This window comes from Papaver somniferum, chromosome 4 (genome assembly GCF_003573695.1).
Source record: "Papaver somniferum cultivar HN1 chromosome 4, ASM357369v1, whole genome shotgun sequence".
NCBI classification, from domain to species: Eukaryota; Viridiplantae; Streptophyta; class Magnoliopsida; order Ranunculales; family Papaveraceae; genus Papaver; species Papaver somniferum.
The window spans coordinates 110575909-110600744 of record NC_039361.1 but is presented as its reverse complement, the minus strand read 5'-3'; positions in this window follow the sequence as shown (position 1 = coordinate 110600744).

The following is a 24836-nucleotide window of genomic DNA, read 5'->3' as shown; positions in this document are numbered from 1 at the left end:
TCAAGAATCTTGGAGTATCTCTGATGAGGAAGAAGATGAGTAATTCATATTCTTTTTGTTGCCTAGTATGTCTTCTTTTTGGATTAGTTGAAAGAATAACTAGTGCTTTGAATAGCGATGATTGTGACTACACATAGCTATTATTTTCATCTTCTTGTTTTTAGGTTTTTGGTTTAAAATTATAAAACTTTTTGGAGGATGATGTTTTGCAGTATTTAATATTTTGATTTGTTATATTGCAACTTGTTATGGGATTTTTGTGTTTACGTCCGTGAACTATGTTGTCCCATATTTTGTCAAAAGTGAAGTCGTTTATGATCGGTATTCGTTTATTGATTAAAGAATGAATGGACTTTTGACAAATACAAAATTTAAGCGTATATGTCAATTATTGATGGAAGATAGGTTAAAATATTTTGTGTGCAAGGATGATGTCTATTATTGTTATGCATATAATGATTGAAGATATAATGAATCCTTGTGTATTCCACGGTATTGATCTTCATTGATCCATCATGTTTGTATTACCGTGAGGCTCCGTAATGTGTCTTATGTTGAGCACGAAACAACTAAGTTGATTATTTTGTGATTAGCTTTGTTGGTTGTTCGGTGAGTGATAGACGCATTTATGTGTCTATTATCATCTCTATTGTGTATATTGCTAGTTCCCATTTTTGTACTTATTTCGGTATTTTATCTCTTTGTAGGTGTTTTTGGAGAAATAAGTTTTTGCGGCGAAATTGGCTCGAAAAGTTGTTAAAGGCACCTGGGAGGACATTTCCTATTCGGACTCTCGATTTTGGATAAGGGGTGACCTATTTCCAGGCAGCTGCTAAAGGGAGAACAACACAGGATAGTGGGACACCCACCTTCTTCACGATTTGAATCAAAAAGATTTGGCGGGAAAAGAAACTTCACGTCTGCAGATTTTGGACGTGAAGCTTTGGGAAGTTTTAAAGAGATTCAACACCGGAAATTGATTGGGCTGGACTTCTCATGGCTAGACAAGTTTACTAGAAGCAATTGGATCGATCGAATTGGGCTGGAATGGCCGAAAAAGAGAAACAGAGGTGAATAAGGAAACACGGTCCTGTTGGGTTTGTTTTTAGATATTCAGAGAGATTAAAGGCAAGAAATTCGTTCCGAAGGTACATATTCTATCTAAGGAAGAGTTTGATATAAGTGGGAGAGCTCAGAAACGCGTAAAACAATTTCTGGAAGGAATTATTGCCGTGACTGCCAAGGAAGGAAAGAAGAGATTTCGAAGCGATTTGGGAGAGATTTAATCGTCCTGTGGTGTATAAATAGATTGTTTGGGTCATGTAGAAGGGGTGTCGAACAGTTTGGGGTAATTTAGAGAACCACAGGAGACAAAAAGCAGAGTTACAGATATTCGTTTCTGCTGGTGTAGAAGGAAGAACACGAGGAACATCGACCCTCACCTAACTATCGCAGAAAACTGTCGTCCTTCTACAGCACTTAGCTTCTATCGTTCTGTAACAGTTCCGCTTATAACAGAAACAGTCAGTCTGTAACGCTTATAAACGTTGCAAACTGTCTGCTTATAACTTTTTCATTCTTTTAATCAACTTTTGGGCTATAAACATGTATTTTGAGCAAGTGATTAATATGAGGATCTAAACCCCATCATTGGGACGACGGAGGAAGCCTTATTTCACAATTGTTTGGTAATTATAATTGATTCTTCATGACTTTTGCACTTGCTTTAAATTGATTTATGATTTTTACCAATTATTTGTGATTTCGTTTGATGTCGTATGCTTAGACTTAGAGCTTTGATGCGTCATGCTTGTGATTTACAATTAATGTTGTACAAAATCTACCTTTGGCAAATAAATAGAGTCTATAAAAGAGCTAGAATTGTTTTGAGTCATTATTTTAACCAAGTGATTGTGATTAGTGGTGAAATCCTAAGTCTCAGTACCTCTCGATATTCGTGACCTTGTGAATATATTTTTAGTATTTTTATTCTTAGTTCTTAAATCAAACCTTTACACAATCCGAGTTGAACGAATCTTATTACCACTTTTTCTACAACAATTAAAATCATATCAATTTTTGGCGCCGCCGACGCGGATTTGTATTAGGTTTTAGGTTTTAGATTTATTTTATTTCTTTTAGAATTTTTGTTCTCTTTTACGCCTTTGGTATTTTTTTTATTCTTTTCAGATTTCGAGCGAAGCTACAAGGAAAGAAAAAGTGCTACAAAAGGAAAGCATCGCCAAAGAAGGAAAGAAAAGAGGAATCCGAAAGGAGTGAAGAAGAAGATTTTGTATATATTTATTTTGTTTTTAGAAGCTGTAAATAGGGTTTTAGTTTTTGTAATTTTTCTTTTTATTTTTGGACACTTTTTGGACTTTATTTGTGGACTGGACATTATTTTTAAAACCCTAAGGAAGGGTTAAGATTAAATATAAATTGTTTGCAGGGAAGGACGACAGTTACGATACTGTCTCGGCCCCTCGGATTCGTACACTGACATCGGAGTCGGTGGCCTGAGTCGACTTCAACGGTTCATCGCCCGTCTGGTACGGGAGGTAAGACTCTATCCACCCACGAATCCCCTGTCAGTGGGTTTTATTTTGTGTGACAACTCACACCCCTGCAATAGAATGTCGAACTGGTATTACAATAGCCAATACAACGAATATCCGACTGAGTTTCGAAATGGACGTTACTACTTTGACCATAATGTGAATAGTGGTTGGGAACATCAGCCTTTTCAAGGTTATGGATCATACCTTGATGAGCCCAATTACTATCCACACACGCACCGGTCATACTAGCAAAATTCTTGTATTTCTCCTTTAGAAGAGTCCCTCGGGAAATTAGAGGAGTCGACACGTAAGTTCGCTGAGATGAATAACTTAGTTTATGACGAAAGAGAACTTTCTATAGAGGAATCCTTCAAGCTGATAGCTGAGACGAATGAAAGAATTGCTCGAAATAATCTTAATTTCCAATACAGTGTTTCCAATAATACCCTTGAAACTGAGGATAGTAATTTTCATAATCAAGATGACGAGGATAAAATTGGTAACACTACTTGTTTAGATGAGGTTCAACCATTTTCATGTTATTATAATGATGATTATGATGAGGATAGTGTTGATGAAGAATTTGAAATAAGTAGGCATAGAGATCAGGAATTTTTACTCCAGTTGAGCTTAATAATAATATTATTTCTAGTTCAAATTCAAATAATTTTAATAATTATTCACCTATTCAAAAGGACGAGGATTTGACTAGAGATACCCCCGTTTTAGACGATGTAGTATTTCCTTTTGATTAAGAAGCTATTAATGGTTTAGATGAACGAGTTTTTTCTGAGAATATTGTTTTAGAGTCTAGCGATTTAGAAACATTAGTCTTAGACAAATAAAGTGAACTCGTAGAGATGAGTGAGGATGAACCATACTTAGAAGAATCAATTGACCATTTTCAAGAATCTAATGACCTTGAAATTAGGGAAGTTGTGACTAGTCTTTCTAGAGACTGAAAACTCTAAGTTTGGGGGTGATTATCATTCTCCACGTGCTTTAACTATTAGAAAGGTCCCTCACTTGGGACTTGACATATGTGCCTCAACCATTTTACAAGATTATCTTCATACACGTTTTCTGAACCTAGTGATGTCCATAAGGAAGTTCAGTTGTTAGAAACCCATCCTTTGGTTGATGAGGTTAGACCAGGATATGATACTAAGATCGACTTTGATTTCCCACCAAATACTTTTCTTCCAAATGTGGGAATGTATGATTTTCAAATGTGTCGAATATTAAGTTTTGAGACTAAGCCTAAGTACTTTAGGAAAATAGAACTGACACATTTTCTTAAGATAGACCACCACTCTCATTGTGTCAGTTTTGTGAGTCAAAACTGATTGACTTTAAGGATCCACAATTATTCAGGTTATTATTATGTTCTTTTAAATTTTTACTTGAGTTTCTTCAGACTCTAATACCTGAACCGGATCTTAGATTTGAGGAATTCCAACCCATGAAAATATTTTATTTGGACCCAGTTATAGAACTTGAACCTGAACCACAGCTAGATGTAGTTGTCTTAAACAGGAAACTAGACAAGGGTTTGATTTATTTGTTTATTTTCTTGACAGGTTGCAGATTCCTTTTATTTGTGATAGCTCTATTTGGTTTTGATGACCCACAAAAATTTCGGCTATTACTTTATGATTCTATGAGGTGACTAATCCTTTCTTAGTCTGGCTGAAGACTTTAAACTTAGCACTTCTTGGGAGGTAACCCAACATTCATACGACACGGTAATATCTTTCCTTATCTCTTTTGCTTCAAATGGTAACAGTTTCTCCTTGTTCATGCTTTTAATTTCATCTTTAGAACATTGAGGACAATGTTAGATTTAAGTTTGGGGGTATGGAAGAAACTTTTTAGTTGCAGTATGAATAAATAAACTCCAGAGCCTAGAAATTTATGCATATTAAGGATAGCACTAACCAACCTAAGTGGATGGAAGCATTTTGGTTGTAGGAGTTGAGGAACCAATCTGATTAGATGGAAACATCTAAAGAGTCTATTCATAAAAGCACAGAGCTCAAGTGTTAGAAATAACATGATAGTTTCACCATATCTCGTTGAGTCCTTTTCACTTCTATTTTTATTTTGTTTTATTTTGTGTTTAAACTATGTACTCTAAGTGATTAGGTGGGGCTCACGATTCAAGTTGTTACCAATGCTAGGGTGAATTAGAGTGATTGAGATACCATGGAAAAAAAAAATTGAGACCATACCATTTGACCAAAAGGAATAAATTCAATAAAGTCGACCACTGGTACCCTTGTATATGCCAGTTGTCTTGACCTAGATTTAGGTTATCGACCACTGGTTCCCTTGTATATGCCAGTGTGTTGATATTAGTAAGACTAGTATCTCAATCCATTAGGATAGGTTCATTTTGGAGGAGGCCTTCAGACAGATATGGGAAACGCCGTTCACTTAGTAAACATCAAAACCATCTATGTTTTTCTATATCCATCTTCTTGATCTATCCATGTGATTAGTTTTGACTCCGGATATTGATGTCCATAGTGCGACTATCTGAGTAGAGATCTGTCATTTTATATGAATTTTAGTATGCTTGAGTGCAAACTCGTTTACATCAATTGGAATTTCGCATCAGGGTACTTCCTCCTGTAGTCAATAAGTATGTCAACCAAGGAGATTCTTTAGTGCCTTCCAAGATTTTGCATAGATAGCTAGGGTCTGGAGTACAAAGGTTTTGTGGGTATATCTCTGGTAAGACCTCCCGAGACTATAACTCGGCCACAAGGGACACCTAGGGGTTTAAAGGCTTATTGCATACGCTAAATGCAATCGACGATGCCTGCGACAATGAGTTAGGATTTTATTTTGTAGTTTTGATTTGCTCGAGTACTAGCAAATAATATGTTTGGGGGTATTTGATAGACGCATTTATGTGTCTATTTTCATCTCTATTGTGTATATTGTTAGTACCCATTTTTGTACTTATTTCGGTATTTTATCTCTTTGTAGGTGTTTTTGGAGAAATAAGTTTTTGCGGCGAAATTGGCTCGAAAAGTTGTTAAAGGCACCTGAGAGGACATTTGCTATTCGGACTCTCGATTTTGGATAAGGGGTAACCTAATTAATAAGGGGTGACCTATTTCCAGGCAGATGCTAAAGGTAGAACAACACAGGATAGGGGGACACCCACCTTCTTCACGATTTGAATCAAAAAGATTTGGCGGGAAAAGAAACTTCACGTCTGCAGATTTTGGACGTGAAGCTTTGGGCAGTTTTAAAGAGATTCAACACCGGAAATTGATTGGGCTGGACTTCTCATGGATAGACAGGTTTACTAGAAGCAATTGGATCGATCGAATTGGGCTGGAATGGCCGGAAAAGGGAAACAGAGGTGAATAAGGAAACACGGTCCTGTTGGGTTTGTTTTTGGATATTCAGAGGGATTAAAGGCAATAAATTCGTTCCAAAGGTACATATTCTATCTAAGGAAGAGTTTGATATAAGTGGGAGAGTTCAGAAACGCGTAAAACAATTTCTGGAAGGAATTATTGTCGTGACTACCAAGGAAGGAAAGAAGAGATTTCGAAGCGATTTGTGAGAGATTTAATCATCCTGTGGTGTATAAATAGATTGTTTGGGTCATGTAGAAGGGGTGTCGAACAGTTTGGGGTAATTTAGAGAACCACAGGAGGCAAAAATCAGAGTTACAGACATTCGTTTCTGCTGGTGTAGAAGGAAGAACACGAGGAACATCGACCCTCACCTAACTGTCGCAGAAAACTGTCGTCCTTCTACAACACTTAGCTTCTATCGTTCTGTAACAGTTCCGCTTATAACAGAAACAGTCAGTCTGTAACGCTTATAAACGTTGCAAACTGTCTGCTTATTACTTTTTCATTCTTTTAATCAACTTTTGGGCTATAAACATGTATTTTGAGCAAGTGATTAATATGAGGATCTAAACCCCATCACTGGGAAGACGGAGGAAGCCTTATTTCACAATTGTTTGGTAATTATAATTGATTCTTCATGACTTTTGCACTTGCTTTAAATTGATTTATGATTTTTACTAATTATTTGTGATTTGGTTTGATGTTGTATGCTTAGACTTAGAGCTTTGATGCGTCATGCTTGTGATTTACAATTAATGTTGTACAAAATCTACCTTTGGCAAAGAAATAGAGTCTATAAAAGAGCTAGAATTGTTTTGAGTCATTATTTGAACCAAGTGATTGTGATTAGTGGTGAAATCCTAAGTATCAGTACCTCTCGATATTCGTGACAACCTTGTGAATATATTTTAGTATTTTTATTCTTAGTTCTTAAATCAAACCTTTACACAATCCGAGTTGAACGAATCTTATTACCACTTTTTCTACAACAATTAAAATCATATCAATTAGCATAATCCAACCTTTGGTTGTTGATTGTCATTGATTGATCCTTGGACATTGGTCTTTGGTACCGTCCAAGTTATTCCTTGTGTTTGATTAGGACTCGCTGATTTCTATTAACTCGAGTAAATCAAAACAGGAGAGAGATATTAACTCCTTGAGATACTTTTACCTAGATTGAATCTGACTGTCTAGTTGATTCTCTAGAAAGTGTTTCGGAGTTAGTCCATACAGATTGCTAACCGAAATATTGGGTGGTGTTGTTAGACCCCCTCCTTTTCAATTGGTATCAGAGCAGACAAACACGTTTAAGACCTTACAGGTCTGTGTTTGTAGCAATCTGAGTCTGAGGACATAATCTCTTACGCATACCAAAAATGCCTCCTAAAGCTTTCAACACTGTCAAGTGTCTCGGAACTACCTCAAAGGATTACTCCTTAGTTGATTATTCTGAATCCCGAGGTAGGAAGACTGTCTCGTCTTGTGTTGACCACTCTTCCTCCAATGAGAGATTGGACACAATGGAAAAAGCTGAAATGGAGCTCACCAGAATCTCAAAAAATTCTAATGAGTTTTTTTATCTTCAGAATCATGATCAGCTCATCGATGAATTTGAAAAGTCTATTGATCGTGAACATATACTTTATAGTATCATAGTCATTCTCTAAGGATATTGAGAAACTTGTTCAAGAAAACAATCTACAGCGTGAAAAGATTTGTGATCTTAAAAAGATGATCAAAGAAGACTCAATTAGAGAAATGTGTTTGATCAAGACGCATTCATCTGATCTTGACAGACTTCGTGTTGAGAAGGAGAAACTTGAAGAATCTCTGGTCATAGCCCATAGACAGTGCAAATCCTTGGAAAAGGAAAACTCTGTTTTTAAGAAAAATCCTTCTGCATAAACTAACTCTCATGAGTCTCTGTGCATAATGAATTTTTCTCCAGAAGAAGATTATGTCAAGAAAAGTTGTCGTAACTTACAATCTTCTCTGGTGGCTATGAAGTTTAAACAAGTGCCTGTTGTTGCTTTTCCTCCACGAACCTGTACCTTCTGTGGAAAAGGAAATCACTATGCTATCCGTTGTTTTGCCAGTAAGAAACAAATTTCTAAACTTCGCAATTTGCTTCTTTCCAATGTCAATGGAGAAAATAGTCAGACGACTGCTACAGTGAACCTCTTGCTCACAGGTAACCAGGCATCTTATAAAAATGATCTCTCTCCTAGAAATCAATATTGGACCTTGGTGCATTCTAGTGGTATAAATTCTTGTGCTACCGATGAAAGCATGTCATGCACTTATAAGAACAACTCTGATAAATCTAAGTCTAGACTATGAAGACCCATTTCGGAAAATCCCCTAGAACCAATTTCTAGAAGTCCTAGACTTTGTAATCAGAAAGGCTCTTCTCTTTTGGTTCCAGGAAGGACTGTGAGACATTCTCCTAATTTTGGAAATTACCAAGGGAAGACAAGAAATACTGAGATCAGATACCCTGGAGAAAATCAAAACTATTCTCTCAGAACCTATGGTGAGACTATGTCTCCCTCTGCTACCTAGTAGCAGAAATATTTATTCTTGTATCTAACTTGAGAGATACAAGGATGATGTTTGAGAGATGCTCAAGTACCTTGCTGATTTTCTTCGGTTTGTATGGTATTTTATGATGTAAGTGTTTGGTATTTCTTTCTTTTGTCACTGTAACCTTTTGGGGATGGAGAATCTTTGAAATCAACACAATATGCAGTGTTCCTGATTAGGTCCAATTTTTTTTTTTGGCATATGGGTTGGCCCACGAACGTCTATATCTCCTCAAGGAACTCTAGGGTTTCTAGCTAGGGTACACTCGAACATATATATATATATATATATATATATATATATATATATATATATATATATAAATCTCATATATACGTTCATTATTCTTCAGAAATGAACTCGATGGAAACTGTTCGCAAAGAAGAAAACCCTACCGTAGAGGATGATCTCAAAGGATGTGATTCTACTCAAGAGTTTATTATGAAGAAGATGCTTGAAAGGAAAGAGTATAACTCTTGGATTGGAGAATCTGTCAAGGATTTAATTCGCGATCAGAATGAAGTAAAGAACGAACTTGCTAACCTCCAATTGCAGATAAACCAGCTTATTGATGGACATGCAAAAATCCTTGGTACTCAGAATATCTTGATCAGGAATCAGAAGAAAGTTATCCTTGACTGCGCGAAGGCTTGACATTTTGTTCGCATTGTTGATCGAAAAACTAACGTTCGAACTTATGAACATGGTGTCTCTATGGTCAACAAGATCAAGGATATCAGTAATTCCTATTTCGATGGACCATTTCAGAGGTATGAAATCATGAAGGAAAACTGAGTTTATTTTTGTTGCCTAGTATGTCTTCTTTTTGGTTTAGTTGGAAGAATAACTAGTGCTTTGAATAACTAGTTCTTTATGGAGTTTGTAAACTCTGTCCGGTATCTTAAGTCCGCGAACCTAGTCTGCGAACTTGAGAAGGTTATATATCTGAAGATAATTTCTGAACTTAAACTTAAAAAGACTAATGAATGCTATTTGCAAACCGTGGCTATAAAAGTTCATGAACCGATTCGAGTGACTCAAATCATCTTTGCTTGTGTGGTTACATAAGATTTCCTTGCAATTGAACAACTCTCTAACTAGTTCATTTGAGTCACTTGAACTAGTTATGGTGAAGAAGAACATGGTTGATATGAAATGCTCATATGGCTAACCTTTTGGTTGACTATTGCTGAACCAACAATGTACATGTTTGGGTGCGATTAACAAACCTAGAAGTGTGCATTTCATTTGTGTATAATAAGCTAAGTTTTCGATCTAACGGTTGAGAAATATTAGCTTGAATCTAAATTAGGTTTTCATCTAACGGTGGATATTGAATGCTTTGTTACCAAGGAAAAACCCTGATTTGAGAGACTATATAAGGGAACATCTAGAAACTCTGCAAAACTAATCCCCACACCTTACGTGTGATACTAGTTTGCGTGCTAGATTCGGTTCTCCTTTAACCTTTGATTTTCTTCTTTTAAAACCAGGTTAAACGACTTAAAAACTTCATTGGGATTGTGAAGCCAGACCGATACTACTTTTATCATAGTTGTGTGATCTGATCTTGCATCTTCTATCGTACGAGTACAATCATATTGATTGGCTTGAGATTAAGTTCTCCGATAGGCAAGATATAAAAATTAATCACAAACACCTTCGTCTCATTGTTTGTGATTCCACGACATCTTGTTTCGCTACCATACGATTAAGATTGTTGTGAGGTGATTGATAACTCTAGGTTGTTCTTGGGGAATATAAGACCAGTTTATCAAATGGTTCCTGTTCACCTTGATTATTATCAAAAGACGGAACAAAACCTTTTAGGGTTTATATGTGGGAGACAGATTGATCCTTCGATATACTTGTCTGTGTGAGACAGATTTGTTTATCATCAAGTCTTCGACTTTGGGTCATAGCAACTCTTAGTTGTGGGTGAGATCAGTTAAGGGAATTAAGTGCGCAGTATCCTGCTGGGATCAGAGGCGTATGGGGTACAACTATACCTTTGATCAGTGGGAGACTGATTGGGGTTCAACTATAGTCCAGTCTGAAGTTAGCTTGGAGTAGGCTAGTGTCTGTAGCGGCTTAATACAGTGTGTATTCAATCTGGACATTGGTCTTTGGTACAAAATTTCTGGTGTCTGTGTTATTTCAGTTTCCGCATTATATTGTTTTATCTTTATAACTGAAATAATACAGGTTGTGCGTTTAGATCATCAATTAGCATAATCCAACCTTTGGTTGTTGATTATCATTGATTGATCCTTGGACATTGGTCTTTCGTACCGTCCAAGTTATTCCTTGAGTTTGATTAGGACTCACTGATTTCTATTAGCTCGAGTAAATCAAAATAAGAGAGAGATATCAATTCCTTGAGATACTTTTACCTAGATTGAATCTGACTGTCTAGTTCATTCTCTATAAAGTATTTCGGAGTTAGTTCATACAAATTGCTAAGCGAAATATTGGGTGGTGTTGTTAGCCCCCCGCTTTTTCAATCTACATACCTTTTGTTGATGAAGTTCCTCTAAGCTCCTCAGTAGATATTCTTCTTCAATTGGTGAACATCGTGAAGTCTAAATCTCAACTACGCATTCTATCATAATCCTAGACATAGCTATAAGTAGATTAGAAATCAAGTATATAGTTTTGATCAACTAAACTTGACAAACAAGCTTGAGATAGCAACGCTTGCGAGTTCGACCGAGCAGTGCTCTAACATAGGTAAGGCGAGAAAAATAGACATGTCCTAACTTGGAATGCCAAGACATAAATGGAGAGATGGTTGAAGGAAAAATACGAGCAGATGCAACAAGTGTTTTATTCATGAATTGCTGAGGAATGATGAGTGTTTCAAGAAGGTATAGTCGACTAAATCTATGGACTATCCCAACTAGCTTCACTGCTCTAGAATCCTGTATCACACAACCAGAAGGAAAGAAGAAAATATTAAGTCATTGATCCCATGTTGTCCAATTGATATAAGATTTATTATAATCTTTGGAAAAAGAAGCACATCAGGTACATATATCTTATCTGTAACTTTAAATTGACCAATATGACTAGCAGTTATTTCTGATCCATCTGTTGTATGGATATTAGGTGTAACAATGGATTGTTTGTTCTCAAGGAAGGTTGAATCAAATGTCATATAATTTGATGCTCCTGAATCAAGAAACCGTACAATTGAAAGAATACCTGATGGAACTGAGAGAGAAATAGTTGCTGAAGGATTATTACCAATTGATAGTGCTAGTTTGAGCATTTTTTGAATGTCAGCTAGATTGGTTTGTGTGACTGATGTTGATTCTAGACTTTTCTCAACTACATGTGTTGCTAACATGGATGGAGAAGGATTATGTGTTGATACAACAATATTTAGTTTTATCTTTTCTCTCATATTCTTGGATGAAGGTGATGTACAATTTCCTACAGTATGTCCGGCTTCTTTGCAGTAATTGCAATAAGGCTGTGAAGTTGAACCTTGAGACATATCCGATGTTGTTGTGCTAGGTTTTTGATACGTGTACTGGTTTCTTGCGGTTATAACACAAAACTTGGGTTGTGTCATGATGATATTTTTGAGAGCTGAAATGGTTGTTAAAACTTGTTCGAGAAGGCACTGCTAAACGGTAGGAATATTAGGTTTAATTCGTTTTCTAGTTTCTTTAGTGATAAATTCGAAAAGTGCAGTCTCTACTGAAAAACAGGGGTATAACAAGCACACCAAATAATTCGTTCGGCAATCCAATTTAATTCCGAGATCACCAACTTAAAAGCAAGACTCAATCAAGAATTATATCAAAGAGTATTAGAAAATCAAACATATAAAAATCCGCTAGCCTGATTGATATGAGAAATAACTTGGATGGTACCAAAGACCAATGTCCAAGTGTCAATTAAGTTCTATCCAACAAACAAAGTCGAATTTATCAACTGATTGAACTACGCACAACCTGTGATATTTCAATTATATAAAAATATTATGCTCAAAAGAAATAACACAAATACCAGAAATTTTGTTAACGAGGAAAACGCAAATGCAGAAAAACCCCAGGACCTAGTCCAGAATTGAACAACACACTGTGTTAAGCCGCTACAGACTCTAGCCTACTACAAGTTAACTTCGGATTGGAATGTAATTGAACCCTAACCAAGTCTCACATTGATTAACTTACAGTCGCATTCCTTACACCTCTAGAACCACGCTGGATTTTGCGCACTTGACCCCCTTAACTGATCTCACCCACAACTAAGAGTTGCTACAAACCAAAGTTGAAAAATTATAAACAAATCTGTCTCTCACACATATGTCTATCCTTTATTCCGTTTGTTCCATCTTTTGATACAAAAATCATAGTGAATAGGAACCAACTAATAATCCGGTCTTATACTCCGAAGAGCAGCCTAGAAATATTAGTCACCTCACAATAACCCAACTGATTCACATGAAAAATTATTGCGGAATCAAAAGAGTCTGGGACGGAGAACTTTTGTGATTACTTTTTATATCTTACATATCGGAGATAAATCTCGAGTAAATCTTAGAGAACATAAAACTCAATACGATAGAACAAGTAAGATCAGAATACGCAACTATAAATAAAATAATTAAATCTGGCTTCACGAATCCCAAATGAAGTATTAAAGTTGTTAACCTAATAATGATTTTGGAAAACCCTTGGTTAAAGGAGAATCGACTCTAGTTTGAAATTAGGACACATGAAAGTGTCGGAACTAGGTTTTTCCAGTTTCTAGAGTTCTCCCTTATATAGTCTTTCAAATCAGGGTTGCTTACAATCAAGCTAAGATAGCTTAGTAACAAAGCATTCAATATTCACCATCAGATGAATTCCTGATTTAAAATTCAACTTAAGTCGGCTTAGAAATAAAGAAATCAATCTCCACCGTCAGATGGTCTTAGCTTGTTACACATAAATGAAATATACTTATATTTAGATATGGATTACCGTACCTAAACGTGTATATTAAGTTGCCTCAATAAAATTTAACCGAAGTTAGCCACATGAACACTTTTAACTTAACCATATTCATCTAACACTTCTAGATCAAATATGATGATCAATCAATCATGAAAGATAATCAAATGAATCTACTTGTGTTTTAAATAGAGTTGTTCAATTGTTCAATATCTCATATAGGAATATTCATGAACAAATTGAAAAGAAAACGGTTTGATTCGTAATCGTACAAAATACTTATTCAAAAATCAATTCATGAACATTAAGCCACGGTTTGCAAACTTTGCATTCCTTAAATCATAAATGTTTTGTTCATGAGCATGAGAATCATACATTACTGATTTTAGAACTTAACCACTATATGCGCAAACTAGGTACGTGAACAATAGCTCCGGACCGTGGCCTAGTCAAGCCGTTTGCAAACCCGGTTCGCAAACAACTGTTCCGGATCCAACTCAGGTAACCCCGTTCGCATACTAGGTACGCAAACAAGAGTTTCATACCTTCTCAGGTTAATCCATTCGCATACTAGGTACCCAAACAAGAGTTTCAGACCTGAATCATCATAATACATTTCGCATATTAGGTATGCATACCATGTTGTATGCAGACATGGGTAATCGTTATGAACTCTCATCTGAATCAATTGAAACATCCTTAGAAGACGACAATGGTAATCTCACACATACCATTCGCTTCAAGTAATTTTCAAGTGATCGAATGATCAATACGAAACTTCCCGAGCTAACATCAAATGACCGTCTCACACAAATCATATAAGATATTCAAGGTAATTTTCACATGATCTTCTTTTGATTTAATATTTAGTTTCCAACAAATAGATTGTTTCCAACTAAACTCGTCAAGAATATTATGAACATAGATACAACAAAAAGCTTCCAACACATATTTCGAAAAATAGATAAGCGAGATAAACTCAGCTCGAAATATCAAATGTGTATAATATAAAGTCTATATAGCTATACAACTTAGTCTCATAAGAGGATAGAACTGAATAGACTTCTGAGTGATAGATAAGTTTTTGTCTCCGCATACCTTTTTTTGATGAAGTTCCTCCAAGCTCCTTAATTAGTAGATCTTCTTCTTCAATTGGTGAATGTCGTGAAGTCTAAAGCTCAATTACACATTTTATCCTAATCTGAGACATAACTATAAGTAGACTAGAAATCAAGTATATAGTTTTGATCAAATAAACTTGACAAACAAGCTTGAGATAGCAATGCTTGCGAGTTCAACCTAGTAGTGCTCTAACATCTACAGTTGGTAGGGGAGATCTATAGAGGATTGATCCCCTAACATATTCAAATTCACCTCTCAGTGCCATTAAAAACTGAACTAATCGTGATTCTTCGTTATATTTCTCCCATAAATTAATATATGTTGTCCAGTTAGGTTCCATAAGAGCTAACTGATTCCATATAACTGACATCTCAGAAGGAAAGTCAGAAATGGACTGATCATGTTATTGTTTCATAGATCTGATATCCTGTTTAAGTTTATAACGTTGAGCAAAGTTGATTTGAGTATTACCTTTTTGAAAGAAAATCCCACACTTCTTTAGTAGTTTTGAATCTGGTGAGTTGCATGCTTATAGAGGTTATCACCGTGTTGCTGATCCATGTGAGTATCTTATGATTATTGATTTCCCAGTCTTCCATACTTTCTCATACATGCTCCTTATCTTTTTCTTTTCCACTCGCATTAGCAGTGTTTGGACGTTTAGCCGTACCATCAATATATTTCCACATTCCTTTTCCTTTTAGAAAACTTCTCATAAGAAAGGACCAATGGTTATAATTGTTTCCATCAAATTTTGTAGTAATGGGTTGATAGTCTTCTAGTGACATCTTGAAGGAGAAATATAGATGAAAGTTTGCGGCTAGGGCTTCTGTTGTTGACAAGATAGAAAGTGAAACAAATGGGTTGACCAAAAAGAAAATGAGTGGAAGGTTTTGATATCTCAGAGTTGTGTTGCAGAGGAAAATGGTTTTTCATATCTTGACAGGCTCTGATGCCATGACAGAAATAGTCATGGCATGTATATTCTGGAGAATGTGATTGTATTAGGAGATATTGTATATTTATGTATCTATTGTTTATATGGTAAGGAAATATAATAGTTAGGAAAGATATTATTTTGAGTAATGCTAGCAAATATGTTTTTAGTCATCTTCCTATTTAGACTAAGGGAATACATATTTTGTAACCAAGCTTTTTCATGATAAGAAAATTCTTCTTTACCTTGTCGTTTCATGGCATCTGAGCCAGAAAAGACTTAATCTATTAAAATAAAATCAATTTTTTTTAAGATTAGCACAATGACTGTGGTAGCTAATGTAGCGATCACAACTATTAACTCTTGTGGAAGATTTTTATCATCACAAGATCGACTGAGTCTTGTTAATATTCTTATTTACCCAATGGAAAACCATTGTGCAAATGCTTGAAACTTCGAATAATGATTCGGAGAAGCTCTCTGGTAAATGGATACTTGATACAGGGCTTCACGACATATGACAGGAAGTAAAGAATTTTTATTTAACACTCATAAAATAGGTTCTTCTTCCGTAAAGCTTCCGAATGACACATACTCTCATGCTCCATGCGAAGGAACTGTGGTGTTTGGGAATAATATGAAATTATTTCGTGTTTTATTTGTTCCTGATCTCCACTGCAACTTGATTTCTTTAGCATGTTTAATTAAAGATTTGAGATGTATAGTTACTTTGACTGATAAGTTATGTGTGATACAGGGCCGCACTACGAGCACGGTGATTGGTGTGGGTGAGGAACGAGACAGGATCTATATTTTTCATAGTGGAACTCTTATTACTGCAAATCGAGTATCCGCTGGAGAAGATTATTGTTTATGGCATAGGCGTTTGGGTCATGCATCTAATAAGGTTGTTTCTTTACTTCCGGGTATGGATAAAGTTGATTGTCAGAAATTTCGTAATGAACCCTGTGATATTTGTTTTAAAGCTAAACAAACTCGGACTACTTTTCCGGTTAGTGAAAATAAAGCTGATAATTTCTTCAACTTAATTCATTGTGATGTGTGGGGTCCCTATCGTACTCCATCCTCTTGTGGTGCACATTACTTTCTTACAATTGTCGGCAATTATTCTCGTTGTGTTTGGGTTTATTTGATGGCACATAAAACTGAGGTGGTGCAAAACTTTCAGAATTTTTGTGTTATGGCTAAGACACAATTTGATAGACAAGTTAAGAAGGTGCGCAGTTATAATGGTACGTAATTTCTTCCATTAATTCCTTTCTTTGCTAGACAAGGTATAAAATTTCAAACTTCATGTGTGGATACACCACAACAAAATGGGCGAGTTAAACGCAAACATCGTCATATTTTAAATGTGGGGTGTGCTTTACGATTTCAAGCCAATTTACCACTTCGATTTTGGGTTGAATGTATCTTAAGTGCTGCTTATATTATTAAACGCACGCCTACTCCTTTGCTCAATGGGAAAAGTCCATATGAATTGTTACATGGGAAGCCCCTTATTTATACTCATATTCGGATATTTGGGTGTTTGTGCTATGCAAGTATTATCCCTCGTGATCGTAATAAGTTTAGCCCACGAAGTAGGAGATGCATTTTTGTTGATTATCCTTATGGAAAAAAGGTTTGGCGGTTATTTGATCTGGAAACAAGACAATTTTTTGTATTGCGGGATGTAGTTTTTTTTCAAAATAAATTCCCTTATGCGACTGTTACTTTAGATAATAATAACGAAGAATCCCGAGTTTGGTTGGATGACGGGTTGTCTGCAGAACAATCAGTTTTTGTGTCAACTGATAGCACTCAAATACCAGCCCCCACTCGCATAGAACATGTGGCAGAAGACAGCGTACTAAATAGGTCACCTGGTCAGTCGTCAAGGTCAGGAGACAAATTTGTCTCATCTACTGATTCCTTAAAAAATGTATCAAGAAGGGGGGATCTTATAGTCACTGATGGACCAGAAGTATATGTCGGAAGTGAAACAGGCGTGTCAGGCGGGACTCCGCAAATTGTGAATGAACATGTGACAGGTGGGTCAAGTAAAGCTTCAGAGTCAGTAGACCAGACTTGGGGACCGTTGCTTTATCAAAACACGGGACATCAGAATTAGTGTCCGATGGTGGTGTCTCATTTGGATTAAGTAAAGAAAATTTGGCAGGAAGTAAACAGACTGTTTCAGGAAGTGCGTTAGGCGGTGACTCACATGGTAATATTCGACTGCCCGACAACATTTCTACAGAAGGCTTATCAGAAACTTTATTACCAGCTACAGAAACTCAGGTACCTATTAGTGACATTTCTAATACGGCGGTTAGACGTAGTGCTCGATCACGAGTTTCTAACTCTCGGTTAAAAGATAATGTGTATAATACTGTCGAAGTAATAGACCCGGCTCCTCCACTCAACATTCATCAACGTTCTCAGGTACGTCTTATTTCATATTTAATTATATGTTTTGTGTAAATTTTTCATCTAATCATACTCGTTTTTTGACGCCAATTACTACTCTTAAAAAACCTACTAGTTATGTTGAAGTTGTTCGTCTTCCTGTATGGCGTGTAGCTATGTCCAAGGAAATTGGTGATCTTGATAAGAATGACACGTTATCTATTATTGATCTGCCGCCAGGGAAGAAAACTATTGGTTGTAAATGGGTTTACAAAATTAAATATAATTCTGATGGTAGTGTCGAGCGGTACAAGGCTCGCTTGGTTTTTCTTGGTAATAGACAAGTTGAAGGGGTGGATTATCATGAAACATTTGCTCCCGTAGCTAGAATGGTTTCTGTTAGAACACTTTTAGCAGTGGCAGTTGCTCGTGATTGGGAGTTACATCAAATGGATGTTCATAATGCTTTTCTACATGGGGATCTTGATGAGGAAGTATATATGCAACTTCCTCCTGGATATTCGACTAAATATCCTGGTAAAGTGTGTTGACTCCATAAATCTTTGTATGGTCTTCGTCAAGCTCCTCGTAATTGGTTTGCTAAGCTTGCAGGTGCTCTTAAGGCTTTTGGATTTGTACAGTCTTATGCTGATTACTCTCTATTTACCCAACGACGAGGTGAGAACTCCATTAATGTACTTGTCTATGTGGATGATTAAATTATTGCTGGGAATAATTCCGCTGCTATTACTGCTTTTAAAGCATATTTAAGTCGTTGCTTTCATATGAAAGATTTGGGAAATCTCAAGTATTTTCTTGGTATTGAAATGTCTCGAGGAGCTGATGGTCTGTTTTTATCTCAATGGAAATACACCTTGGATATTCTGTCTGAGAATGGACTTCTTGGAGCCAAACCAGCTTCTTCACTCATTGATCAACATCATCGCCTAGCTCTAGATGATGGACCTCTCTATTCTGACTCATCTCAGTATCGTCGGCTTATTGGACGTTTGATTTATTTGACCATTACACGTCCTGAATTGTATTACTCGGTGCATGTGTTGGCTCAATTTATGCAGTCTCCTCGGGTATCTCATTGGGAAGCTGCTCTTCGAGTTCTTTGTTATCTAAAGGGACATCCAGGTCAAGGGATTGTTTTACGCAAGGATAGTGCTCTCCAACTTACTGCTTATTGTGATTCTGATTGGGCCTCCTGCCCACTTAGTCGTCGTTCGCTTACTGGTTATTTTATTTTTTTGGGAGGCTCACCTATATCTTGGAAGACAAAGAAGCAACACACAGTATCTCGTTCTTCTGCTGAAGCCGAGTACCGTTCTATGTATCATACTTGTAGTGAACTCACGTGGCTAAAGGCATTATTGAAATCTCTAGGTGTGTTTCACTCTCAGCCTATGCGTCTTTACTGTGACAGTCAATCCGCACTTCATATTGCTGCTAATCCTGGTTTTCATGAACGCACAAAACATATTGAGATTGATTGTCATTATGTACGAGATCAAATTCAGTCTGGCGCCATTAGTACTTCTCATGTTCGCACAACCGCTCAGCTTGCAGACATTTACACCAAAGCCCTAGGTCGTCCTCAGTTTGAGCTACTTCTTCGCAAGTTGCATTCGCGATCTCCATGCTCCAACTTGAGGGGGAGTATTAGGAGATATTGTATATTTATGTATATATTGTTTATATGGTTAGGAAATATAATAGTTAGGAAAGATATTATTTTGAGTAATGCTAGCAAATATGTTTTTAGTCATCTTCCTATTTAGCCTAAGGGAATACAAATTTTGTAACCAAGCTTTTTCATAATAAGAAAATTCTTCTTTACCTTGTCCTTTCAGATTGTATTATTCAGTGATGAAATGGTCACCATACAATCTGTTCTTATATACATGAACAGAGAAATATAAAGAAACAAAACATTACAACATAATGAGAATATACATGCATAAGGAAAAACTATATATACTATCGAATAATATCTCTAATCAAATAAGATAATATCTTAGAGATAATATTTCTAACACCTGCTTGTGGGGTCTGTAATTGGACCAGGGGATTTGAGTTTCATCAGTGAACTAGTCCAGGCATGTTGTCAGTTTCGGCCTCTTAAAATGATTTCTTTAAGAACGATGTCTGTTTTAATCTCTCGATATATATATTTTCTTAGGAAGAACCTGGTCATATTACCTCATATTAATAACTTTCTGCAGTTTTTTTTCTTTTTCTTTTTTATCATTCCCACTCACACTGTTAATACGACATTTTTTTTCCGTCCTCCTTCAGGTTGAAACTGTTGCTAAGTTTGGGATTGTATTTCTTGTATTTGCATTAGGCCTTGAGTTTTCCTCGACAATGTTAGGTTAAACTGGAGAAGATTTTTGTTGTCATTAAATCTATTGCTCTTTGTGTGGTAGTTATCCTAGAAATAGCATTTATTGATCCAGTTAAAAGCAGTGTTTTGAAACCGGACCGGACTGGCCGGTCCGATCAGAAAACCAGTGAACCAGTAGAAAAACTGGACTGGTTCATTATTGACCCACAAACATGTCTAAAAACCCATTGAACCGGATGAGTCGGACGGTCTAACCAGGGAACCAGCTAACCCAGCTGGGTTTTTATCCGATTCACCCGATTACCTATCCAATTTCATTTCCTAAATCGCTTTCTTCTGAAATTCAATAGGATGCGTTCACACCGAAAATGCAATCCGAAAACAGATAATTTTATTCATTCTGTCATTAATCTTGTTCAAATCCAGTCTTGTTCAATCCCAGCAGGGTTCGTGAAGAGAAAAGAGAGAAGTTAAATACAAAATCAATAAGATAGGCTAAAAAATACAAATTCCATGATGTAATATATAGGTTAATAGAGAGAAAGCAGGAATTAATCATCTAAGTAAACGATTTCTCTATTTATTTATTTTTGATAAATCTTTGATATATCATCACAGTCTTTGATTTCTTCATATGCCGGAGATGGAGGCAGAACGGAACAACGGAGGCAGAAAGAGTTATTAGCTAGGTTAGGGAAAGAACATACGAGTGGGCCTGTCAATATCTGTCCGATATCCGGAATCCGTTTCCGATTATTCGAGATCCTATAGGATTTTATCCGTTTTATCGGATATCAGATATAATATATATTATCAGATATTTCTTTCTTACCATATCGTAATCGGATTAGACTATATCCGTTTGTTTAGATATCTGATATGCTAAGGAGTAAGGACGTACTTGTAATTTTCTCCTACCCTAGTTATTTCACTCCACTAGACACTAGTAGTAGTCGAGGACTCGAGAAGTCATTTCTTTTTTTTCATTTTTTCTTCTCTTCTTAGTTTCTCAGTCGCCTCTTGTCACTCTCGAGTCTCTACTCTGTCTCTGCCTATATAGATCAATCAATCACTCAGTTGTTTATCAGTCACTCACCCGCTCAATCAGGTATTGATTCTCTTCTATTTTCTATGTTCGATTTTTGTGTTCGATTCATCGATTCACATGAAAATAGGGTTTCTGTCTTGCAATCAAAAATTAAGGTTTGATATGACTTATATGTATGGATGAAATTAGAGAAAGATTTGAGATGGTTTTAACTTAAATATTGATAGTTATTAGTTTTAGGGCTTGATTGGATTGATCTATTTTTGAGATGGTTTTGTATTCAATGATTTTTCGACCAACGGGTTTTGTATTTGGTAATTCAACTGCCTCTATGACTATAACTACCTATTCTCGTCAATTTATGCTTGGACTACATAGGGTTCTTCTGTTCTGAAACTATTTTTTTTTTACAATTTATTTGCTAGGGTTTGAATTTGGCATGTTGTGTTACTTCATGATACAGTAAATTTGGGTTTAATATGAAAATTGGTTGAACTGGAATACACAGCAAGCACTTGTGAAAATGTTAAAAAAAACAAGCCAAGGGCAAGACAGTTGCAACCTCAAAGTCAACCCCTTTACCTCAATCTCAATCAAATGCTGTCGTTTCTAGGGGTGGTTCACAATCACAAAGTGTTCAAGCTTCAGCAATTGGCTCAACACCGGGTACTAGTGACACTAGGAGATTAACAGAACCAGAAGAGAACCTAGTTGATGATAACATGTCAGGCTCTCATACAGATGATGAAGATGGAGAAGCTGGTAAGGATCCACTGATAACTGCTCTGAAGAAAAAGCTTAGAGCAATAAGGTCACCAGTGTGGGATGAATTTGAAAGGGATTGTAAAGTAAGACACAACAAGAAAACACACGTGATGGAAGCTGTTGTACTAGGTACATGCCATCATTGCAAGAAGGTAGTTGATGTTGATAGTGTCAGTGGTACTACAAGATTGTGTAATCATCTAAATATTTTCCAAAAGAGACCACAGAACAAGGATGGACAACAACATATTTCTACTTCACTGAAAACAGCAGGTAAAAAAGCTTTAAAATTAGCTAATTGGCAGTATGATCCTGCAGTTTCTAGGGAATACATGGTTAAAATGATTGATAAGCATGATTACCCTCTCAAAATGGCTCAACATTTTTACTTTAGAATGTTTTGCAAGTCTTTGAACCCTGCTGTTAAGATCATGAGTAGAAACACAACCAGAAGTGATGTGATGAAGTTTTTTCATGAACAGAAACTAGAATTGCAAGTAGAATTGGATAATCTGACCTCTAGATGTTGTCTTACAACTGAGATGTGGACTGCTAAGCATACTAAATATGGGTATTGTTGTGTAACATGCCACTACATAGATGATGAATGGAATTTGGTTAAGAAAACATTAACTTATATTTTAGTGTCAGCACCACACACAGGAGACGTTCTCACAGAATGTATCAAAACTTGCACTATTGAATGGAACATAGATAGGAAATTCCTTTCTTTAACTGCTGATAATGCTGCTGCTAATGGTGTGATGATGAGAAAATTGATTAAGTGGCTAAATGATAAGGATTGTCTAGTTCTTGATGGGGAATTGTTTCACATGAGGTGTGCCAACCACATTCTTCATTTGGTTGTCCTAGATGGTATGAAAGTTGCTGCTATGTTTGTGCAATCAATTAGAGATTGTGTTAAGTATGTTAAAGCTTCACAAGCTAGGAAAGAGAGGTTTGAAACGGCACTGTCACTATGTAGGTTGTCTGGAAAGGAAGTTAGTCTTGACGTGGACACTCGATGGAACTCAGTTTTTCTTATGCTTAAAAATGCAATTGATTTGAAAAAAGGGTTTCAAAGATTTGTTGTCCTTGATCCTGAATTCGATTGTATACCAAGTGAAGACGAGTGGCAACAAGGGGTAGTTATTTGCAAGTGTTTAGAGGTGTTTAATGATGTTTCAACCAGGTTTGCAGGGATGAAGTATCCAACTGCAAATCTGTACTACAATGGGGTCTATGAAGTTAACAAGTGCATCAAACAATGGGAAGACAGTGAGTATGCATATATCATAGAAATGGGATTGAATATGAGGGAGAAGTTCGATGTGTATTGGCTTGAAAGTAATTTGGTTATGGGCATCGGAGTTGTGTTAGATCCTAGATACAAAGCAAGATGGGTAAAGTTTCGTTATAAGAAGTAGTATGGAACTGGCTATGCAGTGGAGTATAACAAATTCAAAACAAAATTGACATCTCTTTTTTATGAGTATGATTCACAAAACTCAAATGCAGATGAACACTATTTTGGCGCCCGCAGCTCTGTCTCTAGCTCAAGTATGATGAATTCAAACAATCCAGATGAAGTACGTGATCCTGAATATGCTGAGTTTATGATGGAGAACATTGAATTTGAGGTGCAGAAATCTGAGTTGGACAAGTATTTAGAAGAACCAATGCTTAGCAAAGGCTCACCAAAAGATGAGTATTTGTTTGAAATCTTAAGTTGGTGGAAGCTAAATGCACCTAAGTACCCAACTCTTGCAAAGATGGCAAGAGATGTCTTGGCTATCCCAGTCACCAGTGTGGCATCCGAATCAATGTTCAGTGCAGGTGGTAGAGTGCTTACAACACAGAGCTTCATTAGATCCAGAGCTTGTTGAAGCATTGTTGTGCTTAAGCGATTGGTTGCCAGATTTCATTTGTGAAGGTAACATTTTTTTTCTATTTTTTTTTTGCTTAAACTCAGTGCATAGATCCATCTGTAATCTGTTATTCTTTTTAGTTCCTATTGAAATATGTTATGACTACATAAGAGAAAAGCATCCCGGATGCTGGTTTTGACCAGTATATTTTGATTTAGAGAGCAATGAGCAGTACAAAACAAACTATCTACTTGGATGTTTTTTCTGAAATACTACTAATCTTTATTTATTGTTAGCACTTCAATTTGGATCTAATCTATGTGTGTTTGTCTGAATGCAGATATGGAAAATTTGGAAATCAACGACGAATGAAGTCAAGAGGGTCAGAGGCTGGAGCCTGGAGAGGAGAGTGACAGATACTTATCTTACTTTCTATAGCATTTGCTTGTGTTTCTTTTCATGTATGTGTGTGTAAGAGACTTACTTAGAGACATAACTACTTAAGAGTAATGTTTTAAGACTTTTTGAAGACAATTTGGATGGTATGTATGAGAAATTTAACTTAAATATCACCTTTGCTGCTCTCCATATGTTTTACAGATAATAGTTGTTTTTCTTGTCTGAATCGGATATTATCGGATAAATATCTGGTATCCGATAACTTAACCTATCGGAATCGATATCTGATTTTGATATCCTATAGGATATTATCGGATATCGAATATCCGATAGTGCTTAACCTGTCGGATATCAGAATTCTAAATATCCGACGGATATCCTTCCATTGACAGGCCTACAAACGAGAAGACATAAAATACTTCAGATTTAGGGTTTCAATTAATGGTATAAATGTAAATAGCCGAC